Source organism: Peromyscus leucopus, chromosome 4, assembly GCF_004664715.2.
Source record: "Peromyscus leucopus breed LL Stock chromosome 4, UCI_PerLeu_2.1, whole genome shotgun sequence".
In the NCBI taxonomy this organism is placed as follows: Eukaryota; Metazoa; Chordata; class Mammalia; order Rodentia; family Cricetidae; genus Peromyscus; species Peromyscus leucopus.
Window position 1 is genome coordinate 83,956,516 of NC_051066.1, and position 17,111 is coordinate 83,973,626.

General features: G+C 36.5%; 1 protein-coding gene across 1 annotated transcript in view; it reads right to left on the reverse strand.

The window, feature by feature from the left end:
- Window positions 1-17,111, reverse strand: part of Mettl15 (methyltransferase like 15) — a 160,040-nt gene that overhangs the window by 62,181 nt on the left and 80,748 nt on the right.

Sequence of the window (17,111 nt, forward strand, 5' to 3'; positions counted from 1 at the left end):
ATAAAATAAGCTCAAAAAAGCAGACCCAAATCAGGAGACTTCTGCAGTAAACAAAGCTGTCAACATCATGAGCCTCTCCAAGCATACAGAATGCAGTGTGAGAAGCTGGGGTTTGGAGTAGTCAAGAAGTGAGCAGAGGACAGGATGTCAGAAGCAACAAGGTGCCTATTAGTGAGGTAGGAAAGAAAGGATGCTTTGCTGAGGAATGAAGCATCTTTTCATTTGGAACATGTTAAATAGCAATTTTTAAGCAGCTAATTAAACTAAATTTGATCTGAGCTTAGAGAAAAGGTTAGGGCTGAGTATATAAATTCTAGAGTGACCAATAAAGCAATAGCCTCAACCACCAATGTATCAAATTTGGAAAAGGATATCTAGACAAAAAAGGCCAAGGGCAAAGGCTAGAGACACACCACAACCAGGAGTGCATTAGTGGAAACTGGGAAGTATCACTAATGAGGAGGCGAAGGCTCTGAGGCCAGAGTCTAGAGAACAATGTACAGGCAGCTGGGGGGGGGGCAAGAATCAATATAATATGAATTAATATATAGGACCATTCATATCTTCTTGGATCTCAGCTCTCTGTGAAGTAAGTAGGTGATAAAGTCATTTTTTGAGGAGGAAAAGAAAGGGAAAGGGAATTTAGAAATTTGATGAAAATGTAGAATGAAATACCTGCCTAGGTGAATGGAAGCAGGAATATTATGGGTAATAATAAAAAAATCCCTTTCAAACTAGAAACGCTTTCCTTGTAGGTTACAATGTTAGCCCCCGCCTTCCCGAAGTAGTGCGCACCATTCCCTGTCCTTATTCTATACTCTCATTAGCACTTCCTAATAATATATAGTTTATACTTATTCAATTTGGATGTTTTTCTTCACTAATCCACTCACCTTGGCATGCAAAATACAGTAGGGTTAAAAGGTAAGCAAAGACATAAATAGGCAAGTGATGGACAGGAAAAAAATAGTATAGTAACTGAAGACTGAACAGATGTTGGATGTCCTCAAGGACCTTGACTCTAGAGGATGAGTATTTTGGTAAATCTAAAAGAACACAAAGAGAAAATAAGAAAGAAAAATTTGAAACTGGAATTTTAGAGCCTGGGTATTTCTATATAAGTGAATGGCTGAGGTAGAACAGTAAGAAAACCAGGCACCAAGAGAGCAGGTTGTCTAATAGAATTAAAGTATAGGGACTGGTGAGTGATATAATACCAATATTGCTTTGTGAAGAACCTGGTACTCAGTGTATTCCAAACATTTAGGATTGTGAGAGTTGTTAGGAGGAAAACCTGACATGAACATATGCACATATGTGCATGCACACACACACACAATGTAGATGGCACAAAATTGTTAGGAAAGCCTGACACGAATGTAGGCACACACACAAACACACACACATACACACACACACACACACACACACACACACACACACTGTAGATGGCACAGAGTTGTTAGAAGGAAAGTATGACATGAATGTACAAACACACATAAACACACACACACACACACACACACACACACACAAACAGAATGTGGATTGCTCAGAGTCTTCTTTTCTTTTCAGGTGCTGTGACAATTTACTCTGATTTAAGGAAGTAAAGATTTATTTTGCCTTTGAATTCAAGATGCAGTCTATCATGGTAGAGAAATTAAGGCAGTGTGTAGCATGAATTGTTAAAAGGTCTTGTTAATAAAATCAAAACTGAGGCCAGATTTTGGGGTGAATGCTGGAAGATCAGAAGAATACCACCACAGCAGTGTAAGTTTGAAACAAACTGGTCACATCATATCCACAATAAAAAAACAAAAACTAAATAAAACAAACAAACGAAGAACAACAACAACAAAAACAAACCAAGAGTAGTGAATGCATGCTACTGCTCAGCTTCCTTTCTCCACTTACATAGTCTAGGATCCCAGACATGAATGGTACACTCACAGTGAGCAGCATGTCCCACTTCAATTAATGCAATCCATTGGTAATCTTAGACACCTATAGTAAAGCCTGGTTTATATTAGAAAACTGATGGGTTTGCCGAAAGTAAATGTGATGTGTAACTATTTTTGTATCTACACTTCTTAGTTACTTATATTTAGTCTTTTGGGAGGAGTTGAAAGAATGCAATGACTAGCATGTGAAATCAGAGGACAACCTCCTGGTAGTGGTTATCTCCTAGCATCATGTGGGTCTGGGTGACTGAAGCATGATCCTAATTAGTCTTATCAATAAAAACCAGGAGTCAGACAACAGGGTAAAACCTGAAAGATCCGAGAAGCAGAGCAACAGCCACCAGAGACTTCTTACCTCTCTTAATCCTTGGACCAAAAGGGGCAGGATCCTGTCTCCACCTCCCAATTGTGCTGGGATTAAAGGCTGAGCCTCCCAAGTGCTGGGATTAAAGGTGAGGACTACCACTGCCTGCCATCTATGGTTAACTAGTGGTAGCTCCCCCTCTGATCTCCAGGCAATCTTCATTTGTCAGAACACAAACAAAATATCACAGGACAAGTGACAGAACTAGTCATCAGGCTTGGTTAGCTAAAATCCTTGGTTAACCCAAAGCCAGAAACTTTATTAATTATAACAGTTACTGCTAAGAGGGTTATTTGTGAAGAGTGCAACAAAATTCCATCAAAAACAGGGAGTTTCTCCTTCAGCAGTAGGTTGGCCCTCCCAGGGACAATTCTTGTCTGTTGTGGCAAGCATGTGATACAAAGGAGAAAAGCAATAATTATCTCCAAGAATAAAATATATATGCAGTACCAACAAGCAAATGGGAGGCTGGACAGTCACAAACCCTCACAGAATAAGGTATACATCGTGAGGTGACCAACAAAATGAATGCTCTGTTAAAAGAGGAAAGAAAAACACAAATCTGATGTTATTGATTCAAGAATCATTCTTTTCCAAAAATATCTGCAGATATCCCTGAAATTCTTCGCTTAAACCTCCAACTATGAAAAATGCCAGTGGGCTAGTAAAGGGAAAGCTGAAATTGACAAGGTGGCTGACCTGATGTATTTTATTAGTAATGCAGAGATAATAATGTTTAGAATGCTCATGACAAGTCAAAGGTCACTGATAACAAGGGAGAAGATGCTTTTTCTGGCAGCTGAAAAACAAGTAAGATGACTTTTGAACAAGTAAAATCAGCTAACAGAAGGTTGCTTTGGTCTTTCAATCAATAATTTTGCTAACTCTTATGAATACAGTCAAGAAAGTTATTAAATTAGGCTATTCTGTCCCCACTTTTTCAGAAAAAATATCAGTTCTTAAAACATCACTCCAAAAATGCCTTATTAGAGTAGTGCTAAATTCATAAACATCAAAAGCAACATTATCTGTGCACTTATGCAAGAAAGGAAAATTACTTAACATAATGTACATAATGATGAGCATTAATGACTTAATGACTTAAATCACTTCACCATTAGTAAACACAATTAAGTCACCTACAGGATACAAGTGACGACAAGGAATTGTTTGGATTTAAGAAGCATAAACTTTCCAATAACAGGGAAGAAAATCTAAGGAGTGGTATATTTACATACTATAATACTGGGTGTTGTAACCACCTAAGTACCTAAAGGTATGAGGAAGAACTAGAAATAATCACCATCATTATTTAAAATATAGTTCATCGACTGTGCAACATGTATAAAGCTTTGGCTCAACATTTCAGAAATTTAATTTCAAAAAATGCTTATAAAGGTAGTTTAGCCTTATTTTCAAATGCAAAAAAGTTGATACAGACTAATTTACCAAAGGTTCTGCACATTACCCTGCAGGGTGGTAATTCTAATTCTTTAGTTTATGGTTGGTTAAAGGCTATTTATTATCTTACATTTTCTCATTAATCCAGTCAAATGGTAGGCAGGTAAGATTGCCATTAAAGAAGGCTCATTCTACTGCTCATTGATGACCTCCAAGAGTTCTGTGTTTCTTATGACTCAACAGCAGAAATAATGGGACAAAGCAGAGAAGAGCAGACGGGAAGGCCTTTGGGAAAGGGATTATTAGACCACTATCTGTGTTGAAGACTGCTTTAAAGGCACTAGCATGCTTTTAATTTATATGAAATGAAAGGGACACATTACATGAACTTGGTACTATCCACTGCAGTAATAAAATGAAGAATAAAAATAGCAAATATATATGTGTGCTGTGAAGTTTACTGAAATAAATTATAAATGACATTAAAAAGTAATTTCCATTACATGAAGAACAAAAACAATACATATTTTTTCTTTTTGAGTTTTGCTTTACATTCTTAAGGAACAAAAATAAATGTCAACTGCACCAAAAAAGAGGAGAGTGAGGACCCAATACAGTTTAAAATAAGTGGTTTAACCCTTTACAATAGCCACAAATGACATAAAATACCTTGGAGTAACACTAACCAAGCAAGTGAAGGACCTATATGACAAGAATTTTAAGTCCCTGAAAAAAGAAATTGAAGAAGATGTCAGAAAATGGAAAGATCTCCCATGCTCATGGATAGGCAGAGTTAACATAGTAAAAATGGCAATCTTACCAAAAGCAATCTACAGATTCAATGCATTCCCCATCAAAATACCAACACAATTCTTCACAGACCTAGAAAGAATAATATTCAACTTCATATGGAAAAACAAAAAACCCAGGATAGCCAAAAGACTCCTGTACAATAAAACCTCTGGAGGCATCACAATCCCTGACTTCAAGCTCTACTATAGAGCTACAGTAATAAAAACAGCTTGGTATTGGCATAAAAACCGACATGTGGACCAATGGAATCGAAATGAAGACCCTGACATTAACCCACACACCTATGAACATATAATTTTTGACAAAGAAGCCAAAAGTGTACAATGGAAAAAAGAAAGCATCTTCAACAAATGGTGCTGGCATAACTGGATATCAATGTGTGGAAGGCTGCAAATAGATCCATATCTGTCAACGTGCACAAAACTTAAGGCCAAGTGGATCAAGGACCTCAACATAAATCAAGCTACTCTGAACCTGCTAGAAGAGAAAGTAGGAAGTAGTCTTGAATGCATTGGCATAGGAGATCACTTCCTAAATATAACACCAGTAGCACAGACACTGAGACAAACAATCAATCAATGGGACCTCTTGAAACTGAGAATCTTTTGTAGAGCAAAGGATATGGTCAACAAGGCAAAGCGACAGCCTACAGAATGGGAAAAGATCTTCACCAACTCCACATGTGACAGAGGACTGATATCCAGAATATATAAGGAACTCAAGAAATTAGACATCAAAACGACCAACAGTCCAATTGAGAAATGGGCTTTAGAACTAAACAGAGAATTCTCAACAGAGGAAACTCAAATGGCTGAAAGACATTTAAGGAATTGCTCAACATCCCTAATCATCAGGGAAATGCAAATCAAAACAACTCTGAGATACCACCTTATGCCTGTCAGAATGGCTAAGATCAAAAACACTGAAGACACTTTATGCTGGAAAGGATGTGGAACTAGGGGAACTCTCCTCCACTGCTGGTGGGAATGTAAGCTTGTTTGTAATAGCCAAAACCTGGAAACAACCTAGATGCCCTTCAACTGAAGAATGGATAAATAAATTGTGGCACATATACACAATGGAATACTACTCAGCAGAGAAAAACAATGACATCATGAGGTTTGCAAGCAAATGGATGGATCTAGAAAAAATCATCCTGAGTGAGGTAACCCAGACTCAGAAAGACAAATATGGTATGTACTCACTCAAAGGAAGATGCTAGATGTGGAACAAGGATGACTGGACTGCTACACACATCACCAGTGAGGCTACCTGGAAAACGGGACCCCAAGAAAGACACGGAGAAATGGATGAGATCTACATGAACAGCCTGGACATGAGTGGAGCAATGAAGGCGAGGGTCGAGGGAAAGAGAGTGGAGATCCTAGCTGGATCAAAAAAAAAAAAAAAAAAAAAAAAAAAACATGAAAGAGAACAGAAGTAGGAACGAGATCACAAAGATACCAGAAAAGACGCTGGCAATGAGAGAGACGCAGAACTGACTAGGGATGATGGCCAGACATGAGTGTGCAAAAATCAAGAAGCAGGAATCTAGACATCCAGACACCCGCCAGATGGACAAATAGCCAAACGATGGAAAGGGCCCCCAAATCATGATGAGACAGTCATTGATCGTTTGAGGCATGAGAATCCTGGATGCACAGAACAACTGAAGGTCCTCAGGGAGACCCTGGAGGCCGAGAGTGGATCTGTGGCGATGATGTTGAAAAAGATAGAGAGGAGAACAAAGAATAGGAGACCATGGTAAATGAAGACCACATGAGAAAAGGAAGAAACAAAGAGCTAAAGAGGCCCACAGAAATCCACAAAGATACCCCCACAAAAGACAGCTGGCAATAGTCAAGAGACAGCTGGAACTGACCTACTCTGGTGATGGGATGGCCAAACACCCTAATAGTTGTGCCATAAACCCCATCCAAGGACTGAGGAATCTGGATGCAAACATCCACGGCTAGGCCCCTGGTGGAGCGCTGGGAGTCTAATTAGTGAGAAAGAGGAGGGTTTATATGATCGAGAATTGTTGAAACCAAGGTTGGATAAAGCACAGGGACAAATAACCAAATGAATGGAAACACATGAACTATGAACCAAAGGCTGAGGGGCCCCCAACTGGATCAGGCCCTCTGAATAGGTGAGACAGTTGATTGGCTTGATCTGTTTGGAAGGCATCTAGGCAGTGATACCAGGTCCTGGGCTCGTTGCATGAGTTAGCTGTTTGAAACCTGGGACTTATGCAGGGACGCTTGGCTCAATCTGGGAGGAGGGGACTGGACCTGCCTGGACTGAGTCTATCAGGTCGATCCCAGTCCTCGGGGAGACCTTGAACTGGAGGAGGTGGAAATGGGGGTGGGCTGGGGGAAGGGGAGGGGGCAGGAAGGGAGAGAACAAGGGAATCTGTGGCTATTATGTAGAACTAAATAGTATTGTAAAATAAATAAAAAAAAATTGGAAAACCCAAAAAATAAAAAAATAAAATAAAATAAGTGGTTTAAACTGTTGATAAATATTAAAATTCTACTCACAAGACTATTACAATGGGCAAAATAAAAGGAAGAATTTTGCACTTCATACAAAATATAGAAACAGAAGTCAGAGTTACTGTTAACTGTACCTTAAATGTTTGTCCTTACACCCATACGTAAGTGTTATCCTCACCTTTCATCAAGGAAACTTCTCTTTGCAACAGATGGAGACCAATACAGAAAACCACAACCAATCAAAATACAGAATTGTGCAGCCCAGTCCCAATGGTCACATTAACAAAATAACTCCTTCACCTAGGGCTCAGGGAACATTGTAGAAGTGGGGCTGGGAAAATTGTAAGAACCAGAGGGTCATGGAGTTTTCTGTGAGACTGTGTCCCCTAGGAACGTCAAAGTTACACCCGCAAAATATCACCAAAAATGTCTGCCTAAACAGGAGCTGGACATGCTGCCAAGGAAGGGGAAAGGGTAGGGGACCTCAACCCTACACAAAGAACTATAGGTGACTAAGGAATGATGAGAGTGGAAGAAATAATCTTCCCCAGGGAAGGGCTCACCAATTTGTTATCCAATACCAAATTGTCAACCCTGAAAACACACATACAAGCACATTATACAGATTTAGCAGGTTGTATGTGTGTACTTAGAAAAAATATGTATTTCTAAATGTATGTATATGTATGATATATACAAACATATCTATATATGTATATATATATATATAACTTACATATATTCTTGTAACAACAGTTAATGAATTTGATACAGAGCAATGAGAGGGTATAAGGAAGAGTTTGCAGATAGGAACGAGGAGATATGAGGTAATTATATTATAATCTCAAAAATAAAAAAAGGAAAACAGACAGAATACATAAGATAAAGGATTTTACACTAAAAGATTATCATAACATTCCCAGTAAAGGGAATTCCATGAGGTAAAACACAAAATTTTCAACAACTTCTGTTATTGTAGAGACTGGGCAGATATACAAGTAAGAGAAATTGAGATGAGGTAGGACAGGCTTGTAATCCAAGAAGTTGCACAGCTGAGACTCTCAAGTCTGAGGCCAGAATAGACAATAAGGTAAAACCTTGACTGAAAAAAATAAGAGTGAAAGTTTGGGGAAGCCAAAGAAGCTTTCTTGTCCATGAGGAAAAAAAATAATCAACAAGAAACAAACAAGAACATTCGAGAGACTCACTTATAGGCTGCTTAGGGTTGGCTGATAACCAATAATATGTGAATTAACCCCAGATACACATATAGTTGTGGAAAGTTCATTTCCTCAAGAGTTATGGTAGAAAAACTTGGAATTTTATCAAATCTTAAAGCAAATATTGAGCAGAACTAATTCTATATTAAAGGGTGCTCTTTTACCTTAAGAAGCCTAAATCAAGAATCAAAAGTACCAAACTTTGTCAAAGTACCTTACATACTTACCAGAACAACATTCAAGAGATATATAACATCAGAAAAATATAAACAACACAACAAAGTTCATAATGATAGACATCTAACTAAGAAACTCTAGGGATAGAAAGAAGCTGTCAATGACAGCCTAGAATGAAGAGAAAACATAAAACCAATAGCCAGGGACCCACAGAATACAAAGACAACCAAAGTCACTGATATAGTCACACTATAACACACATATACCAGAAACCAGAAGAAATACTGCTTTAATTAAAGTTATGGAAATTATTTAAAAAGTCATGCTACTAAGTATGATAATTATAATTTTGAGATGAATACTATATGATAAAATCCACTAAAGATTAGACAATAAAAAAGAAAAAATTATTGAACAAGACACAGAAAAAGAAAACATCCCAAACATACTACGCATCCAGGAGAGATGTGAAAAGGAAGACACTGATGAATGAAAATACAATGTGAAGCAACCAAACATATGCAGTAAACACCTAAAGGAAATAGGACACACACATCTGGATGACAGCCAAAGGTGATAAACTTACAGATGTTAGCACAGGAGACAGAAAGAAAACTCTACCAGGGCTTATCATAATGACGTTAAATAAATCCAGTCATAAACAAAAACCTTAAAATGCATTATGTATAGTATAACAAATATAAAAATAATGAAATGTTTCTTGTCAGATATAATGCAATCTATAAGACAGTTGGAAAAAACATGTTGGAAGGATGGAAGAAAAAAAAAACTGTCAACCCAGAATCTTATACTTGGTGAGAGGATCTTTCAAAACACATCACAGATAAACTCACTGCAGAATACGCAAAGATTGAAAGTTCTTTTTTTACCAAATGAACTGAGGAGAAAAGATGAAAGGGAGTGTGTATCAGGAAGAAGAAAGCCAGGAGCAGATGGAAATCATGTGTACAAGGAATAAATACAGTATATATTATACAGTAAATATAGCCTATACAAAGTGTGCAGGTAAACATGGAAGCGCTTATCTTATAACAAATCCAACTGTAGCTGGGCATGGCCGTGTATACCCTAATCCCAGAATCTAGGGAATTGTGACCAGATTCACAAAACAGAACATAAAAAACAACTTAAAATTAGTGGAACAAAGCAAATTTCTTGAAAGAACAGTAACAAAAATAAGAAAGCTCTATCCAGACTAATCAAATAAAGAGAAAAAAAAAATCAGTAGTATCTAAAATGAGAGGTGGCCTCACTGCAGTTTACAGACATAGAGAGTGATTCAGCAGGTAAAGTGCTTGCCATAGGGCTATGAGCACCTTTGTAAGCATTGTACAAGACAGTATGTCTAAGATCCTATACCAGGAAAGCAGAGACAGGGTGATTTATGGAACTCAGTGGTCAGTAAGTTTAGCCAAAATTAATGAGCTTCAGGTTGAATGAGAAACTGTTTCTCAAAATATAAGGGACAGATCTGGCAGAATTGGCGCACACCATTAATTCCAGCACTTGGGAAGCAGAGCTAGTTGGATCTCTATGACTTCGAGGCCAGCCTGCTCTACACAGCGAGATGCTGGACAGGCTCCAAAATGACACACAAAGAAACCCTATCTCGAAAAACCAAAATAAAAAAAAAGGGAAACTCTGTCTCTCTCTCTCTCTCTCTCTCTCTCTCTCTCTCTCTATATATATATATATATATATATATATATATATATATATATGAGGAAGACAACAGCCAGTGTCAACCTTCAGCTTCTAGTCTATATTAACATGCACACACACAGGAATACACAGAATAGTCAGGACGAGCTTTCAAAGGTCAGCAGAGATTCCAAAATGTAATTCTTCATTTGAACTAAGCTTTTATACTAACATTTTAGCTTAGGGACTAGAATACTGTTAACACTAGCAAAAGGAAAGAAAAAGAAAAATAGAATAAAATGGTTTCCTCTCAAATGATATACTTTAAAAAACTTAGATTATGTCCATGAATGTTTTGTCTATATATATGTATGCATGCCATATGCATGCCTGATACCCTCAGAGGTCAGAAAAGGAAACTGGATGCCAAGTAACTGGAGTTAAGGATGGCTGTAACTGGTATGTGTGTGTGCTGTGAACCAAATCTGGGTCTTTTGCAAAATCACCAAGTGCTCTTAATTGCTGGGCCACCTCTCAAGTTCCCCAAATAATACAATTTTATTAAATAATACCATGTAGTCAAATCAGGTATAAACATAAAAAGAGCTTAAATGAAATAAATACAGACAAATAACTTACCTGATTTTCAGGTATTTTTCAACTTTGATAATTTTAACTACAACAAATGTCTTTTCTGTTGCTAAGAGAACATGTTCAAGCAAAACAAATCATGGAACTGACTCTAATCATCTGAAACTGGTGCAGACATCAAGGTATTCTGTCTGCAAATTTATTAAGGTGATGATAGTGCCAACTGGGTCATAAATTTTAACTTACACAATTATCTTTCAAAACAAAGTATTCATTTAATAACAAAAACTTATACTATAGAAATTACAAAAGTGAAAAGATGCCTGGAAAACAATGGGAAGAACTGAGGGAGTGCAGCCAGCCATGTCTTACAAAGGATTATAATAATCTGTAGGATGATTGTACTGCAACAGCATAGGACTGACTCCCTGAGAGCCGCAATACAAACCCTCTAAGACTCCTGGCTGAACCCTTGACAAAAGCACAGAGTACTGTGGAATGTCGTTCTGTATGCTGTGGATGTGTGTTGCCCTGATTGGTTGATAAATAAAATATTGATGGACCAGTAGCCAGGTGGGAAGTATAGATGGGGCAAGCAGATGAGGGGAATTCTGGGAAGAGGAAGGGCTGAGTGAGGAGTCACCAGCCAGACACAGAGGAAGCAAAATAACAAGGCAGAACTGGGAAAAGGCACCAAGCCATGTGGCTAAACATAAATAAGAATTATGGGTTAGTTTAAGTGTAAGAGCTAGTGAGTAATAAGCAGCTATACTTAATATAAGCTAATGGCCAAGCAATTATAATTAATATAAGCCTCTGAGTGATTATTTTATAAGATGGCCATGGGACTGTGGGGACTTGGCAGGACCAGAGAAACTTTCCGGCTACAACAGAGCAGATCAGTTCTAAGGTCCATCTTTTCAATTCCTCAACATGCTAATATTTGTGCTACCATTTAAACAAAATCAACCAAATATTAATATTTGTTATTATTTAAAATCAAAGATAATGCAGAAATCTAAATAAAGGAATACTGGAGTTTTATAGTTTAAGCAAAGGGAAGTCACTGGTAAATGTTAAAGCCAATGATAGATCAGCTAACACAGAATAAAGGAAACTACCTCATGGCAGAGTAATCTGCTTTTAATGAAAGGGTTTACTTCATTCTAGGAATTATTTCCTCTGAATTAGAATTCAAGTTTGCTATTTGAAGCCAATTCTTTGCCTTACTGTTTCGATGATCTTTGTTCATGCAGAGTATTAAGGCTATTCTAATTTAATTCAAGAAATAAAATTTGAACACAGCGTACAGATTTCAATGCCAGTCTTGTGTTTAAGGAGCTCATACTCCACAACAGAGATGGCACCAAGCACGAGAGGAAATCAACCTAAAAATAGTAACAGAAAAGAAAATCCGAATACTTACAAACAACTGACAAATGAGGGTATGCTAAAAACATGCAAACATATGCACAGCTCTTTATCAAATGCATAGTTTTGACAGTCTTAAATTTCAGTCAAGATGATAATATCTAAACACAGTTCTACTGACATTATTTCAATGTCCCCCTGCTTCTGTCTTTGACCCTATGAGACTTCTTTACATAGAGGCCAGAGTAATATTTTAAAGGAAGTCAGATAATGTCATAGATTCCTGAGATCTGCAATAATTTCCCATTTCGCTTAGAATGCAAGCTACAAATTTGGTTTACGTGTCATGTCTTCACCCTGTCCTGGTCTTTACCCTGCCTCAAGTGCCATCATTTTCAAATTAATCCTAGCTAATCCCTTACCTTTCCTAAGTCTGTTATGATGCCTTGTTTTTATTGACATATTTTCTTTCTTTTTGAGATTATAATTTGTAGTGGGTAGCCATTCCAGCTTGGATCTGGAAGTTCCAACCCCCATTGAGACTCTGGCAACTGTCACACCTACGAGGCGGGGCCAAGGGAGGCATCTGGAGACCTGGATGAGCGAGGGCTCTCTCTGTTCCTGGACCCTAGACGGTGGAGGTTGACTGAGCAGAGCTCCAGAGTACACCGCTGGACTGCGATACACCTTCCCCAGACCCCCGCAATCTACCTATTCCTTCATTTGTAAGTCACCCACTAAATAAATCTTCCTTTTAACTACGTGGAGTGGCCTTAATAATTTCACCAATAATAATTTACATCATTTCTCTATTCCCATTTTTCCCTGAAAACCTCCCATAATATTTCCTCGTTCTCTTTCAATTTCATGACTCTTTTTTCATTAATTGCTGTTGTGTGTGTGTGTGTGTGTGTGTGTGTGTATATATGTATATATATATATATATATATAATATATATATATTTTCTAGACCACAATTCAAGGTTCAATTCCATCAGAGAAAAAAATTTGATGTATGAATATGGATTTTTATGCCCTTACTTTAAACCCAAAAGGAATATCAATTCTATATCCCACACAGTCAACATGATGACCCAATGAAATTATGTTTTGATAAATATTTGGCATATTATTCTTCTAGCTATTGCTTTGTAGTCCAATTCATGCCAAAGACATCTATCCTAGGAGTCGTAATTATTCATATGGGTACATAGAACAAAGTTAACAGTGAGTCTGCATTTTATTGAGAGCATAGAAACTGAACATAACAAGGAGATAAAAGAATGCAGGGAGGTTTATTATGGGCAGTGTCAGGGTAGGGGATGAGAATCATCAATGTTTAGATACATTTTAATGCTGAGGATCGGAAAGATTACTGAGGGAAAGAGCCCTGTACAATGAGTCCCAAAGAAAAAAAATATTAGAAGAAAAAAAAAGTGGCCAGTAAGGAGTTTAGAAATGGGGTTCAGGCTGTGAGTGGCCAGTAAGGAGTTTAGAAATAGGGTTCAGGCTGGGCAGTGGTGGCGCATGCCTTTAATCCCAGCACTTGGGAGGCAGAGCCAGGCAGATCTTTGTGAGTTCGAGGCCAGCCTGGTCTACAGAGCGAGATCCAGGAAAGGCACAAAGCTACACAGAGAAACCCTGTCTCAAAAAAACAAAAACAAAAATGTGGTTCAGGAAGAAAGAAAGACAGATAATAGAGACATAAAGGAAGGAGGACATGGTCCACTATGTCACCAGGCACTGGGGCTTTATATAAGATGAAGTAAGGGAAGGGACCATTAAGTCTGGCATCACCACAGTGATTAAGCCAGACGTTAGTTCTTGGTGTATTATATTTAGATGGTTCACTTAGAAATAAAAACAGACTTTGGTTTACACTCCAATTCCTTGGATACACTAGATAAACTTAAGATTTCAAGCTCAGGATAGCTCTTATTCTATTTTTCCCCAATGATGTGGCTCGGCTACATTAATAAGGGAAAAAAATAGGTCAAGTCTCGTTAGGTATTCACAGTGTGGGTGGAAATCCTTTGACAAACTTTCTGGGGATGCCTCTAACATGGGAATTGGTGTTGAGATTCCAGGAGAAAAAGATAAAATTTTCTCAGTAACTCTACCTCTTACAAATAAACCCTTTCACTCCCACTAAATGTAAGGTTAGAAAACTTCCTAAAATGTAGTAATTAACAAATATCATTACAAAGTTTTAATGCTGAAAATTCAATGCTGAGCCTACACATTGAGCATCATATAATCCTATAAATATACTTACTGAAATTCGGTTAGAAGGTATTAATTGTGTTAATATGAAATGTGCTTTATAAATTACTTTATTAATTCTGTCATATTTAAATTACTAAGTGATAATAAAGTACCATATAATATGGACTTTCTTCTTATTTCAAATAAATTATTAATTTTATCTATAGGAATTTGATATCCTAAATTTTAATGTTTTTCAAATCTGTAAAAATATAGATTAGCAGTACAGGGGATTAAAATAAAATTTCTTTATAATATGGTCTAAAACCTTTTCTAATGAATATACATACATACATACATACATACATACACACAGAAAGATAGACATAGACAAGAGTCTCCATTAAAAAAAAGCTCAAGGCAAAAGAGCAATGATAACTAGTTTCTCCAAAATACTAGTTTGTAGTATTGACCAGAGTTCGAGACCTTTGGAATGCAGGCTATACTAACAAGGTGTGTCATATAATATTTCTAAATGAATATTTAATGAAAAATTGTATCTGATGTTAGCCCCCCCTTTTTTTTAAATCTAGATCTACTTAAAATATTAACTAGACTTTGAAGATTTAGGAGAGTTCTATTTACATTGTGAAATGGAAGACAAGGTAAACTTAGTACATGTTAATCTACTTGTACAAGTTAGATACCAAAACCAGAAATCATCATTCATTTTCTCATCCAGAGAGACACACATTTGATGATGAGCAAGTACTATATGTCATGGAGTATACAAAGCTTTGAAGTTTGAAGTCATTCAAGACACAGCCATACTTTAAAGATCATATAACATGGAATTAACCAAAAAGAATACTGTAAGATCTTGAATAGATGTTGCATAATTTGTGATACAGAATAGTGGAGGGACATTTAAATTAAACTGGAATTTTCTGGATAATTTCACAGAAGGCATGGCAACTATTTTTGAAAGATTGATGGAATAAGACTGTAGCTAAATGGACAGAATGTAGACAGTGAGAGTTATGATGCAATGTTATCAAATAATGTAAAAGTAGTTTATTGTATTATAAGGTTGATGAAAGGATTGGGATGAATTCAGAGAACCTTCTTGAAAAAATATAAGCCAGATCCAGTGGCCTCCTGTAGTCAGTGGAAATACTTCATCTCACCCTGAAAACTTCACTGCACCATGGAAAAATCTCTGTAGATTTTACAATAGATTAAATCTGTTGTACAGAGTATTATTTCAACATTAATTTAAAGCAATCAGTGACATATTTAATGGACGAATAGTATCTTGTTATTGAATATTTTACTTGTACTATGAAATGTTCACAATATGTCATCTACAAAAAGGGCTCCTTTCATGAACATTTGTTGCAATGGTACTGGTGCTCCATTATAATGTTCAGCCAACTCTATACTATTTCCTTAACACCTAAGACTTCTGGGCCCTAAAGCCTGTTACTCTCTTGTAAAAACTTATTTAATATTTGTATTTCCTGATGCAGTAAGAAGGGATTATGTTGCTCTTTTTATCTAGGTGAAAGCCCAAAAGATGCTTTTAATAATGCGCCCCAAAATACAGTTGCTTGAACTGAGTTAAATAAATAAGTACCGGAGAAAATAAGAATACACATTCCAAACATAATTTATATTTAGCTTTAGAATATACTTGGAACTTCTCACCACATAGATTTACACTCTGAGCCTTATAAAAAAAAGTTTACTCATCTATTAGATAATGAGCTCTCCCTGTACTATGAAAATCTGATCTTGGGCTTGTGAACATTCCCTAGGCCAACCCAATGACCTAATAGTGAGCAGGCAGTAAAATGGACACTGAATTGTGCATTAAACATACATTCTGGTTTCTCGGAGAGAGAAAAAAAAAAAACAGCCATAATACTAAACTAGATAATCCAATCTAGCAGCTGCTGATTTCAGTTTTACTTTAAATATCAGGCAAAAAATGGGAGTAGAAAGAACAGGAGGATTATACATGTAATTAGAGCGCACTCATTTTAATTTAATTAGCCTATGATGGTTGAGAAAATATAACTATTGTTTTCATTCTTTTAATAGCTTAGAAGTGAAAACATAAAGAGTTCTACTAAAATCTTCTCATGTAATAAAATATGCCTCTAAATATATACTGTTTACCCAAGATAAAATGAAGTCTTTCTAGGTATAGCAAGTGTTATAACGAGCAAGCTGCTGCTATTCTAATCTTCTACCATATGGGTATGTTCAAATGACGTAGGCAATGAAAATGGATTATCTCAATTTGGTGAGGAGGTAATTCATTTTCTCATAGTTATCATAATATAAATATAATTTGCATTTCAAATATGCATGTTAAATTCCATGAATCAGTTTTCTAAACTTTTAAGCCAATATTCTATGAATAAATCTATAACACTAATTGGGAGCCAGCATAGATATATTAAAATGTAGGTCTACAATGAAATTTGCATTTGTTAGAAAATAAAAACCATAACTTATTTGCAATAAGCAAAGCATGCTCTCTTATATTAGTAATGAGCAAAATAATCATCAATATAATATGTATAATAAAGGTGAGTCAAGAATTAGCCTTACGGAAACTTTAAGCTTCAGAACCAAAGGCTAAAAGCAAAACCCAGAAAACCTTAAACTTTCTTCAATGAGGAAAAATACATATTTTAGAAAGTTGACATCATGTGCATATAGAAGAAAAGAGTCAAAGTTTAGAAAACTCATGGGAAATGATTTCTTTTTGTCTTTTTCTTGCTTTCAAAAAATTCTTTTTTATTGATTTTAAGTTAGCATTAAAAAATGGGGTTTATTA